This window comes from Diceros bicornis, chromosome 19 (assembly GCF_020826845.1).
Source record: "Diceros bicornis minor isolate mBicDic1 chromosome 19, mDicBic1.mat.cur, whole genome shotgun sequence".
Taxonomy (NCBI): Eukaryota; Metazoa; Chordata; class Mammalia; order Perissodactyla; family Rhinocerotidae; genus Diceros; species Diceros bicornis.
The window spans coordinates 42,467,088-42,494,611 of NC_080758.1; the positions used below are offsets into that span (position 1 = coordinate 42,467,088).

General features: G+C 39.3%; 1 protein-coding gene across 1 annotated transcript in view; it reads left to right on the plus strand.

Annotated features, from left to right (window-relative positions):
• LOC131418212 (ADP-ribose glycohydrolase MACROD2-like) overlaps nucleotides 1-27,524 on the plus strand; it is a 709,048-nt gene that overhangs the window by 181,692 nt on the left and 499,832 nt on the right. Inside the window, exon 2 of the mRNA XM_058562207.1 lies at nucleotides 20,921-20,951. The gene's annotated coding sequence lies outside the window, so the exon portion shown is untranslated. The remainder of the gene's footprint in view (nucleotides 1-20,920; nucleotides 20,952-27,524) is intronic.

The window sequence follows — 27,524 nt, forward strand, 5'->3', positions numbered from 1 at the left end:
ACGGGCAGGCCAGAAATGCAGACAGTTAGCCAGTCAGGATGGGAGTTGGTGGGCAAATACCCTCTCTAAGTCACCCCTCAATGCAAACTCCGAGTTGTGTTCTACACAGTTCCTCAGAGTGCCCCCAGACGGACTGAGCACCAACTGCCCGCAGTAGAACCCATTCGTTAGTGTACACTGTACTGGCTTTCCTCTCTTCCTGTCTCACTCATCTTCTTCCTCACAGTGCTTTCTGGAATCATCTCCCAAATAAAATACTTTCATCCAAAATCCTAGTTTCAGTGTCTGCTTTTGGGAGAACTTGACCTGAGACGCTATGTAACTGAGGGCCTTTTACTCCTAAGACAGCATTAAGGAGGACAGAGGTGGCTAGAAAGCAGGCTAGCCTCGTGGATAGGAGAGCACTTTCTAGAGGCAGAGTGCCTTGTCACATCCTGGCTTTGCCACTCACTAGCTATGTGATCTTACATGAGACATCAAACCTCTCTGTGCCTCAGTTTCCTCCTCCATAAAATGGGGTCAATGATAAGTAGAGTACCTACCTTATGGGCGCATGTTGAGAATTAAATGAGTAAATCATATACTACTTTTGAAATACTGCATAGCACATGGTAAGTGCTCCTTGAAGGTTAGCTATGGTTATTAGAATCACAGAGCATCAGACTGGGGAAGAAGTTTACAGAGTAGCTAATGTGACCTCATTTTGCACATGAGGCAACAGGCCCAGAGAGACATGAAGTGGTTTCCTCGGGGTCTCACAGCTAATTAGTAACAGCAAGACCCAAAGATCTCTCAGCCCAGTGTCTGCTGTCCCAAAAATCCAGCTTCAGAAAAGGTGTACCTCCAAATATGCCGCTAAGAAATGGGACCCAGTGTGGTCATTTAAATTTGCTGATTTTTAAAAAAAATTCCTAGGCAGGAAATGTGCAGGAATTGTGTAAGGTTTCAAGGATCTCGTGAATTTGAAACCAGACACTTATTTTAAGGGAGTAAAAAAAATCAACCTCTCAATGCCTTAGGCAGAATGTCCTTGTAGAGAATGTATGATTTAGATACAAATGCCCTCTTCTGCAGAGTCTTTTACAAACCTCGGCTTAACCCCTTGACCTGGGTGGATGACAGGTTCTGGCTGTGCAGAGTGGAAGTCCTTAGAGTATTTGATAGCATTTATCTGATTCTAGCTCAGAGCCTTGGTAGTATCTGCCAGCTTATGGAGGTTTGTACTAGGCCTAATAAAATAAAAATACATGTTTCTGTAACAGTCCTTTGCATTTTTAAGCCTCTCTTTTTTATCCACTGTTCCATGCAAGCCACATCTTCTTGTCTTACTTTTGACCTTAAATGATGAAGGGGCAAAGCACATGAAGATATCAGAAGAAGTGAATCGGAGAAAAGAGCTCACTAAATGAAAGCTCTCCCTCCTGTTCAGCCACTGAGATTAGTGGAATAAAACCACATTAAAGATGACCTCTGGCCCTTACCCTCTAGAGATGACATCTTTCAGCGGCAGCAAGTGTGCCTCCGTATAAATACACAAAACATTACAGAAAGGAGAGCTCTGTGGTGCCGAGACTTGTAAATATTTGTCTGAGAGTCATGTTTCTATTTATCTTTGAGTAAGTCTGGCAAAGAAATCTGGAGAGAGTCTCTTAAAAGGTGAAGCAAGTTGGTTTGTGAAAATGGTCTCATTTTATTTCTTCTGCCTCAGGGAAATCTCTTTGGTCTCACAGTAAGTAGCTGCCACCAGATCATCAGGTCAGGGGAGTTTTATTCCTTGGCTTCAATTCCAACTACACATCTTGAACACCACTTATTTCACCAATAAACAATTATTTCTAATATCTCATTTACTTGTTATCTAACCCATTATTAATATGTTGAGACTCCTTTCTTCTATGCCTTTCCTTAACTACAACTGATAATTAAAACTATGACAAAATCAATGTATTATTATTATTATTATTATTTTAAAGCTCCCACGGAAGCCAATTCTGGTTGGATATAGATCAACTCTGTACAAATGGACTATCTGCAAGCCTTTATGCAATAAAATAACCTCTACTCGGGACCCAATGATGCATGATACACATACTGAAGCTCTCCCTCATCATTTTTATGGTTAAATTACCATGATTGAGCATCAAGCTTTCCTAAGATTTCACTTCTCTATTCCCTTGTCTTTATTTTCTGTATATCAAGTTGCAAGGAAGGTTTTTATTTTGCAGTTCATTTTTCCTGTTGAATAGTGATTATATGCAGTTCCAGGAGTCATGATGCTGCAGTTTATAATTCTTCCAAGGGGAACTAGAACGTGGCAATAGAATGCAGAAATAGCAACACAGAGAAGGGGCTATTTGTTCATGTCTCTGGGAGAATAATGATGGTTTAGAATATGTGCTTAATATGGGCAATAATGTGAGCACACATACCTAATATGAGCACGTGTTTGAGGCTGAGTTTCCCCGAAAGCAGACAGTGACTAGCCGAGTGCATGTCGTTGATTTTGGAGGTGATACTAGGACCCACTGATGGGAATGGGGAAGTAACCATGGGAATGGCAGAAAGCCAGTACAGGTACATTATCGAACAGGTTACTGCTGTGAGAAACAAGGGCTCAATCCTCTGATAGACTGCGTGGGGCATCACGGAATTGTCCCACCTCATATCCATCGCCTTCCTTTCGTCACTCATCCATGGCCCAAGAGTCACAGGGGCTTGTGATGAGAAGGCACTGGTGTGCATGGGAACAGTGAACTTCAAGGGGCCATGGGTAGAGCACTGGCAGCATCTGCTACACACCACATTAGAGTGATAACCAAGACTGGCTAAGCTAAGGAAACACACCCCAGTGAGACCTCAGAACTCAGGATATTAAATTGGCTGTTAAAATCTGGCCCACTTGTTTTCTTTTCTGTCTTGGTCTGGGTCTGTTCCTTTCAGTCTTTTTTTTTTTAATTCATTCTTTTTTCCTTTTAATTTCTCTGAAAGATTGAAAATAGATAAATAAACAGAATTAGGAAATAATAAAGTTACTTGTAAGCAAGAGAAAATTCTTTGCCAACTGACATGAATGAATGTTAATGGAAGAAAATGTTTCAATCAAACCAGAGCTTCCCCCACCCCCCGCCCCCTAAATATCTCTAGCTGTCTAGTACTTATTGCCATCAGATGGATCTTGACAAGGAGATATATACTGTATGGTAGCATTAATTTTTGAGCTGATAGTATGTTTTGTAATTAGATTAAAAAAACCAATCACGTCTCCCCTGCGTTAATGGGTTACCTTCCTTGGCTGTATTTGGGGCACACCAGCTGTCTCATGCCTGCTCCTGAGTCAGTCTCTCCAGCATGCTGCGCCGCCTTTGTTACTGTGTTTCTGCCCACAACTTTCAGCTCCACCAACCATCATCAAGTCCATTTGTCAAATATTATTAGCCTCTGCTAGAGGTGAAAACCAGAAAGAGATGAAAATTTTCTACTGATATCTCACAGCCATATTGAACTCTATGTTACAATACGAGCACTTCTCAGGCTGAATTCTGTCACACATACAAATATCCATTAGCAAGCAGTCACAAAAATAGCCACCCGGTCTTATCGTGTAGACTTAGTGATACCCCTCCATCTGCAGGCATTCCAACAAACACTTTACAGGAGAAGTTCATTTTGAGCAGCCTGTCCTCTAGGCGGGTCAGACCTTGGAGTCATCTATTCAATGTGTGATTGTAGTGTCAGACACAGCTGTGGACCTTGGCTTGGCTCCCAAGATCTTAGGTGGCTAAGCTTGCCAGAATCTCTAGACTTTCATACATCTCTCATGCAAAGGTAATGGTGCCCATACAATTTCTCTAGCCACCTACATATCTTGAACACTTCTTATTTCACCAATAAAGAATTATTTCTAATATCTCATTTGCTTGTTAACTAACCCTCTGCTATTTGATAAGGATAGGTGATATGTTGATGTAGCCATCTCTGGAGGGTGAATACCTGATTAAGGTTCTTCGTGTTAACTAATTGCCTCCAGGGTGTATACTTATACACACACACACAAACAGAAATGCACACACACAGAGAGATATTTAAAACCAAATCACAACGAGGGCAATATTCCAAGACAGAAACTCTTTAGAAATCATGCCTTGTCTTTCATGGAAAAATATTTTATTAATGTGAAATTTCCTATGGTTGTTAGTCTGAAGTTTTGGTGAAGATAATCTTAATATTCTTCACATATAGTACTCCTGCCTTTACTTTGTTAAATGGCTTACTTTAGGAATTTACCAGAACTGATTTTGTCTGCTAATGAAAAAAAATTCAGATTTTGAAAATCCTTTTCCACATCCCCTCATTTCATCCCCCTTCTCAGGTAAATTTTGAAAGACTGCATCCTGCTATAGATGTTTTATTAAATTTTCTCATTGGTCCTTGAAAACATGGATAAAACTATATTTGCATAAGTTTGAATAAATCTTATAGAAAAACATGATTTCCTCTAACTTCACAATGATATTAAGCCTAATAAGTTGGTATTAAAACCTTATCCAGAGCCAGCCCTGATGGCCTAGTGGTTAAAGTTTGGTGTGCTCTGCTTCTGTGGCCTGGGTTCAGTTCCCAGATGTGGAACCACACCACTAGTCTGTCAGTAGCCACGCTGTGGTGGTGGCTCACATAGAAGAACCAGAAGAAGCTACAACTATACGCAACTATGTACTGGGGCTTTGGGGGGAAAAAGGATGAGAAGATTGGTAACAGATGTTAGCTTAGGGTGAATCTTCCCCTGCAAAAAAAAAAAAAATAAAGAATTGCCTAAGGCCCACTGTCAAGTAACTTTGAAAAAAAAAAAAAAACTGTCTTCAAATTACTTACCTAGTGTTTTACACTATATCTAAAACTTGTGATGATTTTATGCTTTGACTGCAGTTGAGTTTTTAGACTCCATGTGGAGCTGTGAGAAAAATATGACCTAATGGGAAACACCAGTGTTTTCTTACAAGCTCATCCTTCATTTTCAAAACCATAAAGCCCCTCTACTACTTGCTGAAGTGGAATCCCAGTCTGCAGGAGGATATGCACAGTGGGCTTAATGCTGGTGCTGCATGGAATCATGGGAGTGGGGATGGAAGTCTCTCTGTGCCAGCTGTTGCTGTGGGTATTCCTGTGCCTCTTGAGGCACCTGTGGCTGGGCGGAGGTTCTCAGCACTTCCCAGCACTCTCCTCCCTGCCTCCTCCATTGTTCCTAATGCTCACTATTTAGTGGGTGACAAAGAATGCCTGAAAAGTTCAGATGCTAAATCAGTGGTAATTAGTTTCTCATTATTTACCCAAAGGTGTGACTGCTGTCAGAAAAAGAGCTGTAAATACTATTAGTTGTTACCAGTTGGAGCCTCAAAACACCCTATAATTTTATTTGTGTTAATGAGACAAATGACGACCTGCAGAGCAGAGGTTAAGCAAGTTCAAGGGAATTTAATTTTGCACATGCACTATACAAAAAAAAAGCTGAAAAAAGAGGAGAAAAGATCAAGACGAGAAGAGAATCTGGCCCATTTAATAGAGTTATTTAATACCCTTTATGTGTTGCCTTTTAACCATGCCGTTTCTCACCAATCAGTCATAACGTAGTAACTACAACATCAAAGCATATGGGCTCAGTGAACAGAGTATCAGCACACTGTAGGTTAAAGAAAACCCTTGTCTAAAATGATTTCCATTTTGACTGATTTATCCAGATACTTGCATCGATTTTCTGAAGTTGTGGGGCCTCTGTAGACCCAGATGTTGTTTTCCACCTAGAAATTGACAGCTTTCTGAGATCTTAGCACAGACAGCATACCATTTAGATTATTGAGAAACCTCAGGGTAAAATTTCAGTCCTCTTAAAGCCAGAAAACGGCCCCAGTGAGATCCGCCCAATCAGTTCATTCTTCTGGGAAGCTTAGGAATTATTATGTCTAATGACTTTGCCAGTGGTTCTGGCCTGTGTAATTAAGATCTAAATATAACTCTATGTTCATTCTTTAACTAAATTTCTTATCTGGACAAATGACCCATTTATGAAAGCTCATAAAATATCATAGGCAAGTCATTACGTACTTAAAAATCTCTCTAATAAAATGTACCCAAAGATGTTCATATCTGCATTGCTAATAATTTTCCAAAAATATCCCTTACCATAAGTAACTAGAAAATACTGTATATTATTATTCAAGGGGAGAAAAATAGAATAAAGATCCATAATTATAAATAAGTACCTTTCCTTGATTTCATTTAGCAAAGATATTTGCATTTTTCTTCTATCCTTTGAATTTCTGGGTGTAATAGCAGAGTCACTATCACATCATCATAATCTTGCAAGCTTGCGCATTCACTGCAGAATGCAAAATGTCATGACATTTCTTATAGAAATAGGAAGACTTTTTTTTTTTTTGCAAGTTTTGCTCCACATCAAAGGTGAATGAAAATGAGACTTGAGATTTCAGGCACTTCAGAATTCTGAATGGAAGGACTGGAGTGACCAGATTAAGGGATACACACCACAGCTAAAGGAAACAGAAACTCTTGTCTTTCCCTCCCCTTGTTAACTTTGCTAAAGTTATCCATTAGGAGCTTCAGTCCTATGGAATGACCCAATGTGCCTCATTAAGATGATTCCATTCTGCCAAATCAAAACAAGTAAAAGAGGAGGAAACAGCAGAAGGGAGAAAATTTATATGTGATTGGGGAGGGTTATTAAATATTGGGTTGAGAGTTCAGAGAATCTTTAATGGAGTTTTAAAAAATTATAAATTAGGGGCCGGCCCAGTGGCGTAGCAATTAAGTGCGTGCGCTCCGCATAGGCGGCCTGGGGTTCACAGTTTCAGATCCCCGGCAGGGACCGATGCACCACTTGTCAAGCCATGCTGTGGCGGCGTCCCATATAAAGTAGAGGAAGATGGGCATGGATGTTAGCCCAGGGCAAATCTTCCTCACACACACACAAAAATTATAAATTAACTGTGGGTTTATGTTTCAATCTAAAGGCAGGACATAAGAATTTATATGTTTGTGGCTTTTTTCTTAGTCCTTAATAATCTATGCCTTCTAATTGTGACCAGGTTCCTGAAAGTTTCTCAAATCACTGAATCATAGTCTTTAGAGCAGAAGTAGTTCTCAGAAATCATTCCATAGGGCCTTCCTCTCAACCCAAGAAAAAGTCCCCTTGCAATTTTGACAAGAGGGAACATCTCAGCTTTTGTCTTAGCAAAAAAGAAAAAGAAAAAAAGCACCTGATGTACTACTCAACTTCCTCCTCATCAGGTAGCATGTTCACAACTACTACTACACACATGTGGTTAATGCCAGCCAATTAGCCTAAGTCAAGCAGTTACTTAGTATAGTAAATGGAGATATCATTGAGAAAACTGGATCAAGCCTTACCTGAAGCTATACATGTCATTGGATTTTTTTTAATAAAAGACTACAAATTTATTTCATTTGAGTGAAGTAACTTGGAGTTAAGTTGCCCGTCATTTGCACCATAAGAAAATTTACTAATAAAATGGTCAACATGAGCAGAGGAATCAGAGTGTGAAAGTTCAATGAGTAATGGTCTAAACTCTTGCTACTCAGAATATAGTTCCAAGATCAGCAGCATTGTTTTCATCTGAGAGCTTGTTAAAAATGTAGACGCTAAGACCTCAACCAAGACCTACTAAGTCAGAATCTGCATTTTAACAAGGTCCCCCGATGACTTGTCTACACATTAATGTTTGAGAATTATTTGAGTCCAAATTTCTGGAATACATTGTGGATCTAAAATATAGAAATGACATGGACAGGTAGAAGCAGACAAAATAGTCCCGTCAGGAAGCAATTGAGATTCTAATGTTGACTTCTGTTCGTGTGAGCAGAAGGACAAGTATATTTATTAGGATGAGAGGAGTCGAGTGTTTAAACAGGGGAGTTTTGTGGGAAAGTACAAAGGTCGGGGGAAGAGCTGGGCTTCATTGTCTGGCCTCTTCCTGGTTTATGATTAACTTCTGTAAAGCTTTGGAAGATTGGTCATCTCAGGCATTCATGTGTTAAGTGGAAGCAATAATTTCCTCCCTGCCTTCCCCAGGTTTCAATTCATGCACTGTTATCTTGAAAAGTAGAATTCGAAGTGGCATTATTGTCTAGTTACTTGCTACTATAAATGTACACAGATCAGCAACATTAGCACCACCTGGGAGACTGTTAGAAATGCATCATCTCAGCCTGCCCTGGATCTACTGAATCAAAATTTGCATTTTAGCAAGATACCTAGGTGTGTGAATGCACTTGAAGTTTGAGAAGCACTGGTCCATGCACTTTCTGAGTCAGTGAACTCCCCATCCTGGGAGAGTTCAGGTGGAGCCTGGGTGAGCCCTATCAAAGATGGTGGAGAGAGGAGCCATGCATGGGATAGCTGGAACAGATAACTACCAGGGACAATTGCACCTCTGCGATATCTGCACTTCTAGCAGAACACTAAAAACCAGTAAAGCAGTGTGAAGTGTGGCCAAAAGGGATCATTTAATTTATAGCTTCTGCAGTTAGATATGAGCTAGAGATCCCATGATGAAATGTTGGTTGAGAAATGAATGCGTTTCATGGGGTGGAGGCACCTTGGACAGCTCTTTGGAACGTAACTGGAAATAAATCTCTAGCACAGAAGCCTTTCTAATCATTGGCTTCTTACTGTGTTCTCAAAAACCTTCCTCAATTACTTCAAGTGACATTTGTTACTAATGAAACTATTATTGTCTATGTTGAGGATGTGCCCTACTTTCAAAGAATCCCAAAAAGAAGAAACAGTGACATGAAGGGAGAGGAAAAGCAGGGCAGAAATCCTTCCACACACTCAAAAGGAATATAACTCTTGGCTCTAGTAAGTTTTATCTGAGACAGAGTTACAACTCTGTATGGTTGGTTATGGATGGATGGTTATGGATGGTTTTTATTTTGTTTGTCCCTAATCAAGATGCAATTGTGAGATTGTGGTTAAAGATTAAATCCTTCACTTTGTGAAATTAAACTTTCAATGAAGTCAAAGTCTACCAGAGCTACTGATAGCTAAAAGTGTTCATCTCTAAATCAAGAATTGTTCCATCCATCCATTCATCCATCCATCTATCTATCCTTCCATCCTACATCCATCCATCTATGCATCCATCCGTCCATGCATGTGTGACCTCCTCATTGCCTCTCTAACAATAATGATAGCTAGTGTATACACTAAGTTGACTCCCTAAGAGTAGAAAGAAATTTAGTCTTAACTAGTTCTTAGTGAATCACAGGTATGTCACTTTCTGTGAAACTTGGTTTGTTCATCTTCCAGTGCACTGACCCTCAGTGTATACAGTGAAAGGCCAGCTGCCTGCTCCCCTCCTTGTGATTCTGGGATGCTCCTGGTTGGATTAATGCAGAGATCACTGGGAAATGTGTACAAATAACTCACCTCTTGGGGCCTGAGCTGTCAGACGTCTCCTTGCAGACTGGCTGTTCCCGTCTTGTTCTTTCTGCTCATTTCCATAATAGACTCCAGTTGATAAACCTCTTCACCATGATTGATGGCCCACAAAGCACAGCCATTTTCAGGCCATGAGTAGCAATTCTTGAACTTGGGAAATATGACTACGATCAATTTCCTTTTCCTTTTCCTTTCTTGTTTTCCTCTATTTTAGTCACTGCTACATGGTACGTCCTTTAGACACCTCTTTCTTAGTTATTATTCCCTAATTAATTCCCTTGTTAAATATAAAGTGTACATTAGGCTTGACTAATGTCTTCCTTTGTGACTAAGAAAAGAAGAATTTATTACCTTTACATATTGATTCAAGCTGCATAATCACAACTCGTTTTATTTAAAGCTCTTATTCTTTACAAACCACGCTGTAGTTTAGGCCCCAAGCAACTGTCAAGAGAGTCTCATCTGATTCCCACAAATATGAAATGGAGTCAGGAGTTTGCACGTATAACTGACTTACGAAGTGGTTGTATTCATGTGGATGCCCAGCTCTCTTTCTACGTAAAGTTTTCAAGTTCACACCGTGAAATTATGGAGGGGCTGAATTGGAATTGCCTGATCTGTGAAGAAAACATGCTGACATTTGAAGAGTTGGAACAGAAGTGTCGAAAAATCTGCAGGCATAAAACCTGCATATGTGTTGGTAATCTAGCAATCTGCTTCCTCTCCAGTTATACGGTCTGCGACAGATTAGTAAACACAGAAAAGAAAGGACCTCAGCTCTTCCCAGGGGAGAGAGTCTGTGCCAGATATGAGGAGGTTGCATCCTGGGCTACAATTGTGTGGTGCAGCAGGGGGAAAACATGACTTTGGTTAGAATAGAAAACATAGTGATTCCAAAGTATCCTAATCTTCATTTACACTGTTAAACTAATCTTCAGTTTGATGGCAAATTTAATACTCTTAAGATCTGGTGGCTAGTGCCTAGAAGGGCTTTCATACTGTGTTGATGCTGAAAAAGAATTCTCGTCTTTAAGCAGTCCTTTCTTGTGGACTGAGGATGCTCACGATGGACTCTTCTCTCTTCACCTTCCTCCTTCTCCCTTGACCTCACTGACTCCATTCTGCAGTGGGAAGGGCTTAAAATTTTGAGTCAGAAGATCAGGGCTTCTGTCTGAGCTTTTCCTCTTAGCTACTGTGTGACTTGGGAGAGATTATTCATGCCATCTGGTTAGTAATAATAATGCCTCCTCTCAGTCTTACATGTTATTGTGAGAGACAGCAAGACCCATGTGAAAACATCCTGGAAGCTTTAGAATTTGTTAGGTGCTAACTTTATTCCTATTTGTTTTATTAAGCCACAAGAGGAGAAGAACCTGATAGCTGAAGCTTCTGGACACCCTGCTATCCTGTCTGTTTCCATGGTCTTTCAGTAAATATTTGTTGAATGTGTCTGCTCTCTCTCCCTTCTAAAAGTTGTTCAGTTTGTTAGCAGATCATTAGTGAGGCCTGGAAGAAGACTTGAGACAGGTTGGCTAGGAAATGGTGGAGTTACTGTATCCATAGTGCCCAGTCCGTAGATTCTTAGAAAATATCACCTCACCACCCAACTGTGTCAAGGCTTTTGGGCTGCTCCTTTGTGAGAACATCTGTGTTTGTTGTTTTGTGGTTATTTATTGTTAACAAGTTTTCTTAAATGTTTCCTATGGAAGTGAGACCTTCAACTTTCTAATTAAGAGAGATCTGAAGATACAACTTATTATTAATTGACTCAAAACCATGCCTAGATAATAACCCCTACTTGGATTTGTTTAACAAACCTTTACATGGCGTGCATTCTGTGTGGGGCTTTGCACAGAAGACGTAGGGTCCCAGGCTGCTACCTTCTCCCTACCTGGTCACTCCCTGAGTTTCCTCCCAGTTGTATGTCCTCGGCAGCCCCTCCTTGGCTTTGAACCAGGTCTGAATCACTCAGGTTGTTCATGGTCTTGAGGAGGTCTTTTATTCTTTCTTGTGACTTCACAAGGATTTACTTGCTTCATCTTCTCCCTCTTACCAAGACTGACTGGAAAATGACTATGTGCTTAGTTGCCTCTGAGATTCTCCCAAAGTAACCCCCAGGTTTATTTCACTTTATAAATTCTCCTGCCAGCCACCTCAGGGTACCTAACAATAACAAATGTCTTGTGTTGACTCCCCAGAGGCAAACTCTGAGGTGAGGATTTGAGGAAAAGGGATTTATTAGGAAAAAACCAGGTGAAATGTGAGGAACTGAGATTAGAAAGGAAGGGTGGATATCAGGCCAAATCCCAGGTGGCTGCAAAATCCCGTGGTGACACTCGCCAGACAATGAAGTTCGCTCCTCAACATTGTCCCCACCAGGGCAAAGATGTGGGAGTATTGACACCCTCCCACACCCCACCCGTCAGTCATTGGTTAAGAGCTGCCCTAGGGGATTTAATTCTCAGACTCTTTGCTCTCTGAGTGCACTAGCAAATCGAATTTTAGCAGCCCGAGGGCAGTCCTGTGACAGGTCACCGTGTGTGGGGTCTCCCAGGGGCAAGGGCACACCGGAATGGTAAAGGACAGGATGCCAGCAGTGTCCCTTACAGCCATGCTGAGAACAGCTCCAAGGTCCATAAGTCCTCCAGAGCTCTGCCTAAAGCCCTGTGCTCTTTAGGGCAGTGCTCCAGGCTCTGCGTCCTGTGTGTACAGGGTTCCTCCTTGTCATTGCAACCTTCTTCAGCCAGGAAGGCCCCTCCCTGCAGACACAGTCAGGCCTCGGCAATGGCTGTGAGCTGTGGGCATTTCAGTCTCAGGAGAGTAGTTTACTTCTCAGGGGATCTGAAATCATTGACCGTTATCTCAATTTCCCCTGGGCTCTGCACAGGAAAAGCTCACCTAAGGGTATCCCCTCACGCTGTCCACCTCTCGTGCTAGGGATGCAAAAGTTGCCAAATACATGTACATAATTGTGAGGAAGATGAGGAGCGGATGCTTACAAAATTGGAGGTGATTAAGGTTATTGGAAAGTCATCATATTAGGGACATTTGGTTTCGGTAGGAGCTTTCATACTGCACAACTGGTTTGCTGTTGATATGAGGATTTTTTTTTTTCTTTTCTTTTAACCTTTGTTTTTTCCCTTTACTTCTATGTAAAGAGAGTTTACAGATGTAGACATTTTGGAACAGAATGCACATTCTTCTGAGTTCACCAGGTTTATAGTGACCTGTTCTTGTTTTCACATACATATAGTTTACGGTAAAACATTCCTACCAGTGACACAAGCACGCTCGGACAAAAGGCAAGTTTTTCTCTTTGCTGGTTCTGACATTTTCATCCTAGTAAATTCAGGGTGGAACTAATCCAGCTGTCTTCTTGGAAAATATGAAGTTTGGAAGCAGACTGCTACTATTCATGGCTATGTAATAGTTTGTTTTATACTGCGCGGAGTTGTAGTTATAAACATGAAGCAGCTGGCAATAAATGACTTTATGACAGCTATTTCCAAGGTATAATGAAGAAAACCAAAACAAAGTTATTGCTTGTAATTATGGTGCCTAGGTGAGCTTGCACAGTGCACTCCAAACACGTCACTGGCCATTCCCATGTGATCTCATTCACAGTCTCCTTTAAATGACCTCAGCCTTCGGGTTATTTAGCCTGGGGGATGGGAGGTGCACTGATACTATTTGCATTTTCCAGTGCATTTTGTTAGAGAGACAGCATCCTTTTGCTCTATTCACCCACGTAATGGGGGAAAAAAAGTGAAATTATTGACTCTTCTCTACTGTTGAAGAGATTTTATATTGAAAGAAATTTTTTCAGGGAGCAGTTTGTCAGTATTTTCAAATTTTAAATATACTTTTTCTTTAACCCAATGGTTAAACAAGTTAATTTTATTTCTAGGAATGGATCCTACCGGAATATGCTAGCTACATAAAGGAATAGTCAAGAATGCTTGTTGCAGAGTTATTTGTTATAGTAAAATTTGCAAACAACCTACATTTTCATCCATTTGCAATAATTAAATAAATATAGTGTAGTTTACGTAGCCATAGAATAGTATGTAGACATTAGAAACACAAGATAGATCAATAAACACTGACACTGAAAGATCTCCGAGATCTAGTACATGAGAAACACTAGTCTCAGAACATAAAACACAATGGATGCTCCAATTTGTGTAGGAAAAAATATACGTGACTGTGTTCGTATATGCCGTACAACTCAATTGTTAGTTCATTCATCAATTCAACAGATATTTATTGAGTTCCAGGCCCCATTCAAGGTGCAGGTCATACAACAGTAAGTAAAACAAAGGTCTTCGTGGGAGTTTGCATGCCAGTTAGGAAAATTGAAGTTGAGGAGACAACGAACAAGCAAACAACTGTGTGTCAGGTGGCGATAGGAGTCATAGAGAGATACCAAGCCGCCTAAAGGAATAGAGAGTAATTTAGCTAGAGGCAGAAAGAGCCTCTTTGAGAAGGTGATATTTGATCAGAGATCTAAAAGGAAGTGTGCCGGGCACAGCAAGGCCATAGGCCCTGAAGCAGGATTGTGCTTTCTGTGTTTGAAGAACAAAAGGAGGCCAGTGTGGTTGAAACTGTGAGCAAGGGGAAAAATGGAAGGAAAGGAGGGCAGAGAGGAAGCTAAGAAACAGATTGCTGGGAGCTTGGAGGCCATGCACAGGACTTCAAATTTTATTAAAATGTGATGGGAAGTGATTAGAGGGTTAAGATCAGGAAAAAGACACAATCTCACTTAGGCTTTAAAATGTAAATGCATGGAGTGCTGTGATGCTCGCCATACTATTGACCATGAATTCTAGTTGAATCAGAGGAAGGAAGGGGCATGGCTGTAGGAGAAAGCTGTCACTGATGTCTGCCTACACCTATCTTGTTTGAGCCTTTTGAGAATGTATTCATATGTTATTTGTATAATTAAGAATATGAAAGGTGAAAAAGAAGTAGAATCAATTATGCCTTAAGCAAAATAATAAATAAATCCCTTAGCATTCCTTTCTGTGACCTTGAACAAATTTGCTTTCTTCGCTTTACTGTTCTTCATGTTTATAAAAAGTGGGTAATCTGTTCTTTATCACAGCATTGTTCATGAAAATGAATCAGATAATATGCATAAGGCCCTTAGCCTAGTGCTCTGGCACATTATAGTAACTGAAGAATGACAGCTATTGTTGTTGGCGTGCTGTCACCTCCCTTGTCCAAACACTGTGAGGAATTCAGGATGCTATAAAATTGCCTTGTCTCTTTGTCACCTTTACCTTGAGCTATGGAGAAAGATAAGAGGCTATTTTATAGCATCATAGAATTTAATAGCTGAATAAGCCATCTGGTCCAACTCTGCTTCTTTTATAGATGGGGAAACTGAGGTGCTGAGGGGATAAGCTATGGCTCTCAGATTTATAGCTAGTAAGTAACCCCGGTCTCTTGCCTTCCAAATCAAGTCTCTATTTACGGCATCAGTATTTTCCTCACTTTAAGCATTCACATTTCACCGTCTAAGATGATAATTACCTAATATTTTAATTGACCCTGTAATTACTTTTATTTTCAAAGGAAACTTTATATTGTCACCCTAAGTGGAAAACCAGTATTTCTTGTTATACTACATTATAATAACTTATAGTTTTAGCATGTTTATGTTATTGCTATTGTCACAATAATGCTGTGTAACAAACAACTCCAAAATTTAGTGACATACAGTAATAAGCATGTGTTTCTTGCTCACATGCTTGTGGGTTGGTTGGGGCACAGCTGATCTAGGCTGGGTTCAGTTGATCTGCTCCAATTGTCTCTTAGTCTTTCTGGACCAGCAGCTACATGGGGCATGTTCTTCTCAGGTTTTCCTCAAAGGCAGGAGTGCAAAAGTTCAAGCCTAAATGTCATGTCTACTGTTATTCTATTGGCGAAACCAAGTGATATGCTCAATCCATCATCAACGGAACAAGGAAAATACATCCTCCCATATTGGAAGAGCTGCAAAATCACATAGCCAAGGGTGTAGATAGAAGGAAGGATGAAGACTGGGGAAAAATAATGGAGTATATCAAAATAATATGTAGATATTACATTGAAATGGGCAATGCCCGTCTGTTTGCTGCCTTAAAATATCTTGCATACTCCCAGAGTTAGGCATATCACAGTTTGAGAAATACTCAAGTATGCTGCATTCTGAATAAGGAGACTATGGCTCAACTCACTACGCTGATAACCAAACATCTAAAGACAAAGAGTGGTACCCTAAATTTCATTGATGCACATTTTCTCATATTCTAACTTCTTTGAGAATAGAATACCTCTTATAGCCTGGGATGATTTACAGTCCAGCATATTCACGATGAGGTTTCACTGCCTGTACATGTGCATGCTTGGTTGTCATTTTATCTCTTATTTTATCGATGCTCTAGAGCAAGAAGCGACTTAAGAAATTATCTAGATAAATCCAAAATAGCGATTTCAATGTGTGCAATAAAAATCCTAAATGATAATAAAACATGTGTTATATTTTAACTTACAGAACTTCCTCTTTCTTAGTGGTACACAAAGTACAACAAAATAATGGTGTTGTTTACAATCGACAGCTTTCTCAAGTCAGTGAAATGTGATATATAATTAAAAACACTTAAATGGAAGGTATATCAGGTAGCATGCTTTTGTTTGCAAATAATGGAAAATCTAACTAAAACTGACTAAACAATAAGGAAAGTGTTGGCTCAGCAATTGACAGATCCTAGAGGTTGGGAGCACTTTACAGGTAATTTGCACCAGCAGCTCAATGATGTCAGAATTCTCCATCTCTCTACTCTTGTGGCTAAGGGGGATGTGTGATGCTTACTTAGGTAAATCATCACCTTCCTGTGGAGCTGAGGGTGGAGGCAGTCCTACTCAGATCACACAACTGCTGCATAAGAATGGGTGGATGGTAATGACCATGGATAAGGGGGAGCGGAAGAAATTTCCACTTTGCAGGAACGCCTGAACTGAGAATCAAGGGTCACGGAAAAGCAAGTGATGGTTATGATTTGGCTTAGGGCTTATTGCCTTGGTTTTGAGGCACTGTTAGGGTCAAGACAAAGAAGGTTGAGGGGTATTTCCTTCCTTGCCCTCAAATTACTGAGATGGAAATGGGAGAAGTAGAGACAGAGATTCAAGAGGATGGGAGGCATAGTCTACAGCCTGAAGGAGTTCAGTGTTTTTAAAAATGGCCTTGAAACCAACATATTGGGCTAAGGAAGTATATTCCAGGTGGTAGCCCAATCTGTAATGTCACGAAAGGAAAATCCTCTCTCGCTCTCCAAGTCAAACGATTATTTTTTCCCCCAAGAGAACAAGCACACGCTGATTTGGAAAAAAAACTGGCTAAAAGTCAAATGCCATCAAGCAAGTTTCTGATGGCTCACTGGTTGGACCTGATTAGCATGGAGACTTCTTGCTCCTGGGGCTTGCTAAAAGGAGAATCTGGAGCCAGACAAATTGGGCTGATGATGTCATTCCCCAAGTTCTACAGGTGACTGAGTTATGTGCACTTAAATTAAAAAAAACCAGGCTAATTGGCCTGGGTTTTGGTACAATCTATCATTCTTCCACAGAAGAGGATTTTTGTGGGAGGTGGTTATATTAAATACAACTTCGAAATAAAGAAATCCCACGCTACTCACTTCTGGTGGCCCCATCAGAAGTATATTATGGCAAAGAACACAGACTATGTGCTGTAAATCCTTTAGTTGAGCTCACTTGATCACTCTTTCTTTCTCAATCTGTCTCTTTTTTTTTTCTCTTTCTCTCTCTTAAGTAATAAAAAGTGATTAATGGAGAAAGTTTAATTTGGATGAGTTATATGCACAGTTGTTTCACATAAAATGAATTTTTTCCAAGATATTGTATTTCTACCTCTGCTTTTTCATCACCTTTTTGTTTAAATTAATGCAATAATATTTCCAAAGTCATTCTCTATTACACGACCATTTGCCTTCACATTCAAGGCAACAATGTCATTTTCAGACGAAGCTATTTGTTCTTGTTGAAACAGACAAGTCAGTTGGTACATTCAGACTCAATTATTATGTTGCATGATTGATTCCATGATAGACTGGGAGCTGAGGGAAATGCAATTGCTGTTAACTGTTCAGTATGTTGTCTTTTCTGCTAGATCTGCTGGGAGAACAACTCACATAACCAGGCCTAAGAGGGAAGCAGAAGGGAGTTAACTCAGATCAGTTCCCCAGGAAGCAGACTCTGAGACAGAGTTTAGGGTGCAGAATGTTTATTAAGATGTGTCCTTGGGATCAACACCTGGAGAAGAGAGAGGAAGGAAGCAGGAGTGGGCAGAGGGAAAGATGAGCTGCTATGCAGGCCCAGTAATGGCCCCACTGACCTCATGGGGAGCTCTGGAGGTGGTAGTGCCCTTCAGTGTTGCACTGAATTCAGTCAAGATGAACCAAGGCCTTTATATTCTGCATTGATTAGTTATTGGATATAGATTGTCTTGGGAAGGGGCATGACCCTGAGTGAGGTGGCTCTTTGCATCTGAGGCAATCCCTGAAAAGCTTGATAGCTGAAGTCTGTATGCTGACAGCACTGCTGGGGTCTAGGCCCTGGCTTCTAGGGTGGTGGTCCTCAGCCAGGGGTGATTTTGCCCTGTAAGGGACATTTGACAATGTCTGGAAATATTTTTGATTGTCATGATTGGGGGCATCCTACTGGCCTCAAGTGGATAGAGTCCGAGGATGCTGCTTAACATCTCACAATGCACAAGACAGCCTCCAACAACAAAGAATTATCTGGTCCAAAATATCAGTAGTGCCAAGGTTGGGAAGCCCTGCTCTAGGGCAACAAGTTTCCCCTTGAAGCACAGCCTGGTGGGCATCACAGTGTCCACCACAGGAAACAGCATCAAATGAGATATTACTACTTGTCAGACACAAATCTCTGTGTTCCTTATTCCTCCTAATCCTCCCACAAACCCCTTGAGGTGAGTCTCATAGTTTCCATTTACTAATGAGGAAACTGATGCTCAAAGCAGCTAAGTGAACTGCTCAACATCATGAACTGGAAGGACGTCAGGTGGGATTTAAAGTGGACTTACTTGTGGAAAACACTGTGGTATCTTCTAGCTTTCGCTTGATGGCTCAATGCAGCAGGTCTCAAACCTTTCTCTTTCTCTACTGCGAACACAAGATGGATGATGTTTACGTGTTCAGTTCGCTCCCACGGAATTCCTAGGGCACGAGCTGTGAACTCTCCTCTTTCTACTTCATTTAAAAGGCACAGTGGAACATGAGTGAGCAGGGCACAAATTATTGGGATGACTCTGAATCCTCTCTAATTTGTATTTTTAATAGGCCATTCCTGCACTCTGAGCCCTTACTGTTAGTAACAAATTGCTTACAGTAAACCTGCAGCTGTTTTTTGCGCAGAGTAAGACCTGGTGATAGTCTTGGTGAATGCCTAGAAAGAGGCTACAACATTTTCAGGAAAGTTTGCTTCATACTATCTCTTCAGGGTTCTGTGCCGTTGGATGGATTGAGTCCTTCAAGAACATTCTTCAGATCTTATTGGCACCTCAAGAACCCAAGGAATCAAAGAATTAACTCATGAATTCATTTAAAAAATAGCTCTTACGCTATTACAGAAATTGTCCTATTTTCTTGTTAGAAACAGTAGCATTTACTAGTAACAGAACAGAAACAAAATCCATCCTTTTACAGATGTATAGGTGAACTCAACAGAGTAAATTATTACTTTCTCTAAAACAAAATCACATAAATTGTGACTTTTTAAATAGAACATCCATGTAAAAGGGCTAAACATACAGTCTATAGAGATGTTAAGGAAAATGAAATGTAGTACATGTTTAGCCCAAAGACACAAAGAAAAAAAGACTTAGACTTTTCATTACTGTTGAGCTCAATAATAACATTAGTTATTATATTATATATTATATTATATATATATATTATATATATATATTATAGTCAACAGCAGCTGCAGTTTTTAGATTCTTCAGCACAGTATCAGTCACCTTTTAAAAAATTCTGTCATTAATTCCCACAGCACATTTCTATATGGTGGGTATTATCATCTTCATTTTCAATTGAAAAATACAAAGACCAGAAAGATGAAAACAACTTGATTAAATTTACACAAAGGTGCATTGGCAGAGGACATTGCCGTGCTCGGACCACTTTCTACTGTTAGAAAGCCTAATTTACAGCTAACTATATATTTACATTTGTTCACTCACTCTTTCAGTCAAATTCTTTAAACACTGCTAAATAAAATATGCTGTCTTGGTCAGTTTGGGCTGCTGTAACAAATTGCCATAGACTAGGTGGCTTAAACAACAGACATTTATTTCTCACAATTCTGGAGTCTGAGAAGTCCAAGATTAAGGTGCCAACAAATCTGATGTTTGGTGAGGGCCCACTTCCTGGTTTGCACATGGCTGTCGTCTCACTGTACCCTCATGTGGCAGAGAGCAGAGAGTGCTAGCTTTCTTCCTCTTCTTATAAGAACACTAATCCCATCATAGGGGCTCCACCCTCATGGCCTAATTAACCCCCGAAGTCCCTGCTTCCAAATATCATCACATTAGGGTTTCAACATATAAATTTAGGAGGACAAAAACATTCAGTCCATAGCATATAGTATAAGTAGTGGTGTGCCAGTAAAGGTTTAAAAACTGACCCTAAAAAAAGTATGTTTGTATATAAGTTTATTTTTAAATTTTACTAATAAAAAGAATGTGTAGCACACAATTGAAATGTAAGAGTAAAGTATACAATACCCTTTATTTTAAATTCTGTACAGGCAATTGATTCTTACAGAGGACTTCTGTTAACTTTATCAAAATTTTGTATCCATAGCCAACCACTGGTTTCAATTAACCCACAAGTACAGTCCAACATGAATGTTGATTGATAGTTTTAGATTTTAAGCCACCAACATGATGTCACTTGACATGGAGCTGGGACGAGATGCTCAGCACACCATTATACAGTATTTCCACCATACACATATTATAGGCATAAGTAATCTCAAGAACAGAGGTAATAGTAAAATGTGGCAAAATAATTAGGAAATGATGAGATGATTTCTGAGTATTTGTTTAAATATAACTTATTTCCTTGCAGGTTTATGCGATTTAATTTCTTAATAATAACTATGTTTAACAATCAGTTCACAGGAATCTTGAAAATTTAACAGTTGGCGCTTGCAAGCTGGTATGATGGCTGGTGAGGAAAAGTTTTCAGTTAATCAAATATGCCCGTTTCCACAATGTCTCCTACTCCAACTGAGTGGGGTTTCAGAGCATTTGAATAGAGGGCATCTCATTATCAAGCAAAATAGGTGTTGAAATAGATGATGTTGGAGTCGAGCAGAATTGTTTCTTTAAAATTTATTGTTATTTTTGTGGTTTATTCACAGGCATTTCCCTGCATCTCAACAGGCATTTATGGTAAGTGATCTAGCTTTTGATAATATTTGTATTTCTTTATTTTGTAGTTAAAGGCGAGGTTAATGGGAAAAGTAAGAGGTTCTCTGGTGGATATAGTTTGCTGTGATTTAAAGAGACTCAAAATGCAAGTCAAATCTCGTTAAGGAATCTCAAAAGGCTATTTGGATGTTCTTTTTCGTTCTTGAATTTTGTTGTATTGGATACCAGGTGTAATGATTAGATGCACTGTACCTTAATGTCTTTTGTTAACCAAAAATTTTTGCTTTGGCAGAATTTGACCTCTAATAATATTTTCTTTAATAAAGTCAGATTTTTCTCTTAGATGAATCATAATGCATGTAAGGTTTAACATTATCATTATTTTGTTGTGAATTACAAAACAATAAAAAAATTAAAATACACATGCATGCATATATTTGTATATTTAAATTTTAAAAAATCCAAAGAAGTGACTGTTAATAAAAACAGATAATTTTAATAAACTGCAAATATTTTTTCTGGTATTGATGGATTGTTTTAAGTAGCAACTGCTTCACTTACAGATGGAAGCAAAATGTTTTTATAATCACTTGTTTTCACCAGCTCTCTAAATATTTTTCCACCTACAATGACATTTCCCTACACTTGTTTCTTAGGCCGTTAATAAATCTGTTTTACAATATTAAGGGAAAGTGGAGTTTACTTATCATTTTAGGGTATTCTGATCAGCAAAATGATTATGACCTTTCTGAGCTCAAACCTCTCACATGGAGACTCTTAACAGAAAAAATATGTACAAATGTAAAGAAATAGTTTAAGTTCATTACTATAGGGAAGGGACATCTAGATTGATGTCAGAGGTAGAAGACATTTCTTCTCGATCTGATATTTCTTTTGAAAGTTTTGGTGAGAATAAAATGGAAAATGTAGGCCTGATTTAAATTAAATGGGGAAGGATTTAGTCACACTATTTAAAAATTTAAGGTATTTTTTTTTTCTCTCTGGAATCCATTATAGCTTGTCTTTGTGGAAACACAGTGGACACTGGGCTGGAAAGAGCTAAACTGGACCATCTGCACCATTATTCCCCTCATGGCCCCTCTTTCTCCCTCGTAGATGCCCAGTTAGAAATCTAAAATATTTGCTTAAAGGAAGCATTACGTACTAAGTTTTACCTGATCAAGACGCCGGATCTTCATTTTACTTTGTCTCGAGTCAAATCAGACTCCGTTGCAGAAATGATTCTCATTTTGAGAATGTTCTTTCATAACAATCTTGATATTCCTTCACAAAAAACAAACAAAAAAACAAAAACCCAACTGCTTAAAACAGTACGTCATTTCCCATGTTTATTACTTTGTCATATTGTTGACGTCTGTTTGTTTTGTCTCTGAGAATCTTATGGTAATGTGCAAAGAATTTCAGAAGTTGAATTTAACATGATACACTAAAAGGGAGGGAAGTGGCAGGAAAAGAAAATAGAACAGTAAAGGAAGATGAGGAGGGACACTAAAATTAGAGGCTCAGGAGAGGATAGTAAGAACTAAACCAAAGGGGAGGAGGGGAGAGAGGGAGGCGAAAGGGATGATTAGGCACATGTGTGTGGTGATGGACTGTAATTAGTATTTGGGTGGTGAACATGATGTAATCAATGCAGAAATAGAAGTATAATGATGTATGCCTGAAATTTATAGAATGTTACAAACCAATGTTACTGCAATTAAAAAAACAAAAAAGAATCATAAAAAAAACCAAAAAAGAACTAAATCAAACCTAAAGTGGCTCTTGGTTAATTTTAATCCCTGAAGGACAAGGATTTCTTCTTAGAGAGAGTAATATGACTCAAAATATAATAAGTGGTTCAGTACCATTGTGTTGGATGGGAGAGAAATGTTGAAGACTGTTGAGGAGGGCATTGATAGAGACTCTCAGTCACTGGCTTGGAGGGCTGCCACCAAGCAAGCTTAGTCAGTTTCCACGGTGCTGGGTCAAAGAATATAGTTTTCAAGTCCTGGCTACTCATTTCTCTTCCTCTCTATTTTTTCAGTAAATTTAAAAGTGAGGCCGATACCCACAAAGTCAGGTGCCATGTTGCCTTTGGTTAGCTTGAGACCTAGATTTATTTTTAGCTCCATAAGATCCTGTTTTAGCAACTTTTAGATTACTCCAGTTCTCTTTAGTTTATGGACGATTTAGCATTTTGCAATTTGAAAATTATTTGTTATGTCCCTTGTGAAGTTATAGTTTTCTGATGGGTCCTTGATTCTCTCCTAGTACTTATATATTGTAAATCAATTATTTTCTTGCTCTTATTCAGAACCCTGCTCTGCCTCCTCCATTATCCAGATAAGTTTTACTTTTATTTTTATTTACTGAGATTTGAAATAATACTTTATTTAAAGAAGTAGTTCACAGCTAAAAAGAAAAAAATTAAACAGCATGCAAACAAAACTCCCAACATTTTGTAAGTCATACTAGAATGGATTTAGAGCAAATATTCAGAACTATCTCCTGGTCCCAGTCTGTTCCCTTCTTATTCCATATTCTAAACCTTACTAGATTAATTTTTCTAAAGTACCACTTGGTGCATGTTTCCCATCTGCTCAAGCCTTTGATCATATTCCATTACTTGCAGGTTAATGTTCACTCTTTCTAGACTGAACAATAGGCACTTTATGTATCTACTATAAACCAGTGCTTTCAAAATTTGTAAAAAGGGGGAAAAATCTCTTCTTGAGTATGTGTATCGATGTGCCAAGAAATTATACGTACCTTTGCCTTTGTAGCTTTAAAAGGGGAATTTAGTTTGCAGCATTTCCTAAAGTTATTTGACCATAGAAATTGTCATTTTCTCAACCTTTCTCAGGACTAGTGTTTTCTCCAGAATATAGTTTGAGAAATTTCTTGACATCTACTCATCATGAACACATATTTTGTTATACACAAACAAGATGATGAATCTCAAAACATGTCATATACCTTGCCAGGTCCAATCCCGTGTCCCTTCCTTATAGCATACACATACACACATACACACACGTGCACCAAACTCACACACAGCATCACCACCACTGCTCTCTGTTCTGATTCCCCAAACAAAAACACACCACACACACAGATTGAATCTTGATCTCTGAGAAGTCTTCTTTGAATATGCCAACTCTTAGTGGTCATTATATCTTTTGAAATCGTTCAGTATTTGTAATCTGGACAGTTAGCAACACCCCTTTATATTGTTCCATAGATTTTTGCTTATGTATCCTGTGCTCACCACAACTTTGGAATTCTTAATGAGCAGGGATTCACTTGTGCATATTCTGTGTACACCCAGGCCTAGCATTGTGTCTAGAGGAGAAGCTCAGCAAATATTTACTGTTGGATAACAATGATAATGGTTGTAACTCAAATTCTTGCCTAACTGAAGAGACAAAATCAGAATTGTTGATTGGCAAAATAACAGATAGAGAAAGCTACCCAGTTGACATTTTATTAATGGGCAAACATCTCTATTTTAGGAAAAACAAATATGCTTCTAAAAAGCATTCTCAAACTGGAAATGGTATTTGTAGGCGTGGCGGTGTCCACCTAGACAAAGTAAAATGAAAACTCAAGAACTTGTTCCATTAGAGAACCAAGCTGAATACAACACTTAATTTCACTTAAGAAAAATTCCCTTTGTTGTTTATTTTGGCCCACAGGACGATGGTCAGTCAGAGGGGGACATGTCAGCCCTGAGGCCCTATCCTAACTTCTCCCAACATGCCTTAGTCCCAGCCCACCTCCCCACCTGCCAGAATTCCTCAGATACTTGTTTGCTTTAGATTTACCTTCACTTTTAGATTTATGGCCCACAAACCCACTGTAACTCGAATTCTACTAGAACAAAATTTGGCTATGGTGGCGCCATCTCTTGAAGCGGTTTGGTTATTTAATTGCCAAGATGATCTCATACCAGGCTAATTTCAACAGTAGGCATTCTTCTTTCATGGAAACTCAGACATCATCATCACAGTCAAAGCATGTCTGGAGGATTTGATGCACACCAGTACTTTTGGGGTGCTCAGGACCACAGCAGAAGCTAATTCCTTTTTCAGCCTCTCCCCACTCCTCAGCCTGTTGGGACAAGCCCTGATGGCAGCAAAACCTAAAACTGCACCTTTTTGCAACACACAGACTGAAGAATATCCACTGTGTAACTCAACCCAGTTTAAGGAAGACACACCATGGGAGCAAGCCCTACCTGCTTTGAAGTTTCCCTGGAAGAGGAACCAGACTTTTCCATTCTTTCAGCCACCACTGTTGCTACTCCAAAGTAATGTTTCCAGGATGGTTCCACAGGGCACAGATCACTTGCTTACACTCAAGATGAAAAGCCACATTTGGTAAAATACCAAAGAAAGGCCTGTGTTACTTTTGGAAAAATAGATCCAGATGAGGCTTACAGGGCTCTGAACTCCCAGATTCCTGTTAAAGATTTAAATTGGCTGCTAAACCAGTCTCAGAGGGACAGATCTAAACTTCCCTGATGGACATTTCAGATCTCATGCGTGCCTTCTGCCCTTTGAGCCCGACTTGGACACTTTGGTGCTAATAAGTCTAACAAAAGAGGCTAGACATGATACATAGCAATGGAATTTTTACCGAGAACTGAACAGCAAAAATAATTTTAGTCCATTTTATGAGAGTCAATATAGTTAACAGAAGTGAAGTCCAGGTGGAAAAGTGTATCCCTTGGGTAACTGGGAATATATTTTCTCTGGAGAAGAAGAAAAAACTTGAATCTTGTTTTCCAGGTATGACGTGGTGTTTTTAGAGAGGAAGGAATTTCAGATATCAAGTTATTGGCTGGAAACTTGTGGAAAAATTTTAAGTGCAGCATAATTTAGCTAAAGCAGCTCCCATATTTGGTCATCATATTTCTGTTATCAATGAGGAAGGCCTGGTCTCCATGAAATGCTGCCAAAACACAACTTTCTAAATGAATCCCTCATTTGCATTCAAGTTTGCTCTTCTGCTTCTAACTGATAAAAAGGAGACCAACGTGGTGTTTCCTTAACCTTATATCTACCTGAGAAATATTTTTATCACTGCATCTGTCTAAATTCATGGACATGACTTGGAAAGAAACCAGGGCACTCTCCAACGGCAATGCTAAGGGCATGCCCTCCATCAGCTTTAAATGCTGACAGATTTCAGAGGGTGTGACAACCATTGCTGTGCAATTCTAGGCTTGCTGGAAGAGTTATCTTATGTAATACATTTGGAAACCAGAGCAAAATTGACAAAAATGTGTGCCCCTCCCTTTCATCCCTCTGACAGCTCTCCCCCTCCCTCTTGCTTTCTTCTCTTCCCTTTGATATTTCCATTTGCTTTGAAAACTTCCTTTCAGGTGGTCTAATGACTCTTTTTTCTCTCATAAATTCCCTTCTCTGACATCCTGTGGTTTTTGTCCTGGTCACGTTATTCTCGCTATATGAAGCATTATTGTTCTTGGCAATCCTTGAGTTAATTGCTGGCCCTCAAAGTGAAGTAACATTAGAATTAGTGTAACTTATTTCCTTTTGGGAAAATGCGGTGCTGGGGCCAAACCCACCTCAATTATATCACATTTGAATATTATTTTAAGAGCTCATCATTATGAAGCACTGGAGAAAGAGCTTAACAGGCAACCAAATTCTAGCTATCAAATTGTTCTAACCCTCTGACTGCTTGCCATTTGGATAGATAGTTTTAGCAAATACACTCATGTGTGTACACATTTATATGTTTATCCCACAGAATGTGGTACAAACTTCCCTCGTGCTTTCTCTAAGCTACGTGGGTCTTTAATAATAATAAGACATAAAACTAAGAAACCAAAGGTACTAACTTTGCTCTGGAAAATAGTCTTAAGTGTCCAGCAACAAAATATGCTAGTTCAGCTTACATAAACATGACAGTGAGACCCACAGGCAGGGTTCCTCCAGCGGATCTGCCAAAAGAAATGAAAATCCTAGAAACTTAGCTTCCCGGTTCTGTGGATGCAGTGAGAAACCAGTGTCATTCTTCCTGGTGTTCCGTTCAAAGTGAAAAATTTTAGGACTTAATTAAAAGATTAAGTGTTTCAAAAAGTAATAAAAATTACAATTTTATTACTGAGATCTACCTCCTTGCAATTGTGTCAAGGTAAAAGTTTGACTTAGGACTAGAAGGCACAAATGAATTCCAACCCACTCCTTCCTCAGAGGCTGCCACTTATTGTTATGCTACATTAAAAAAAAAGGCTTTTCTTATAGAAGTATTAAAGCAGTAAGCCTTTTAAAGAAATAGGAAAAACAATTCAGTAAATTACAGAACCTATCCATTTAGTAGTAACTCTGGGAATATCTTTCAGCCATGTTGAAAAACAGGAGAATTATTAAGATGCTTTCCCTAAAGAACTGTTTGGGAGTGTCTAAGAAACGACCACACTTTCAGTTTGATCAGTGAAATAATTTCCGTATGCTTGCTCATTTTTCTCATCTAGTCTTGAATGACATTTCTTTTTCTTGCTCCTTATACATGCTTGATTCTAAAGGGTGAGTTTAAATAAACACAGCTCAGCTCTCTTTAGAA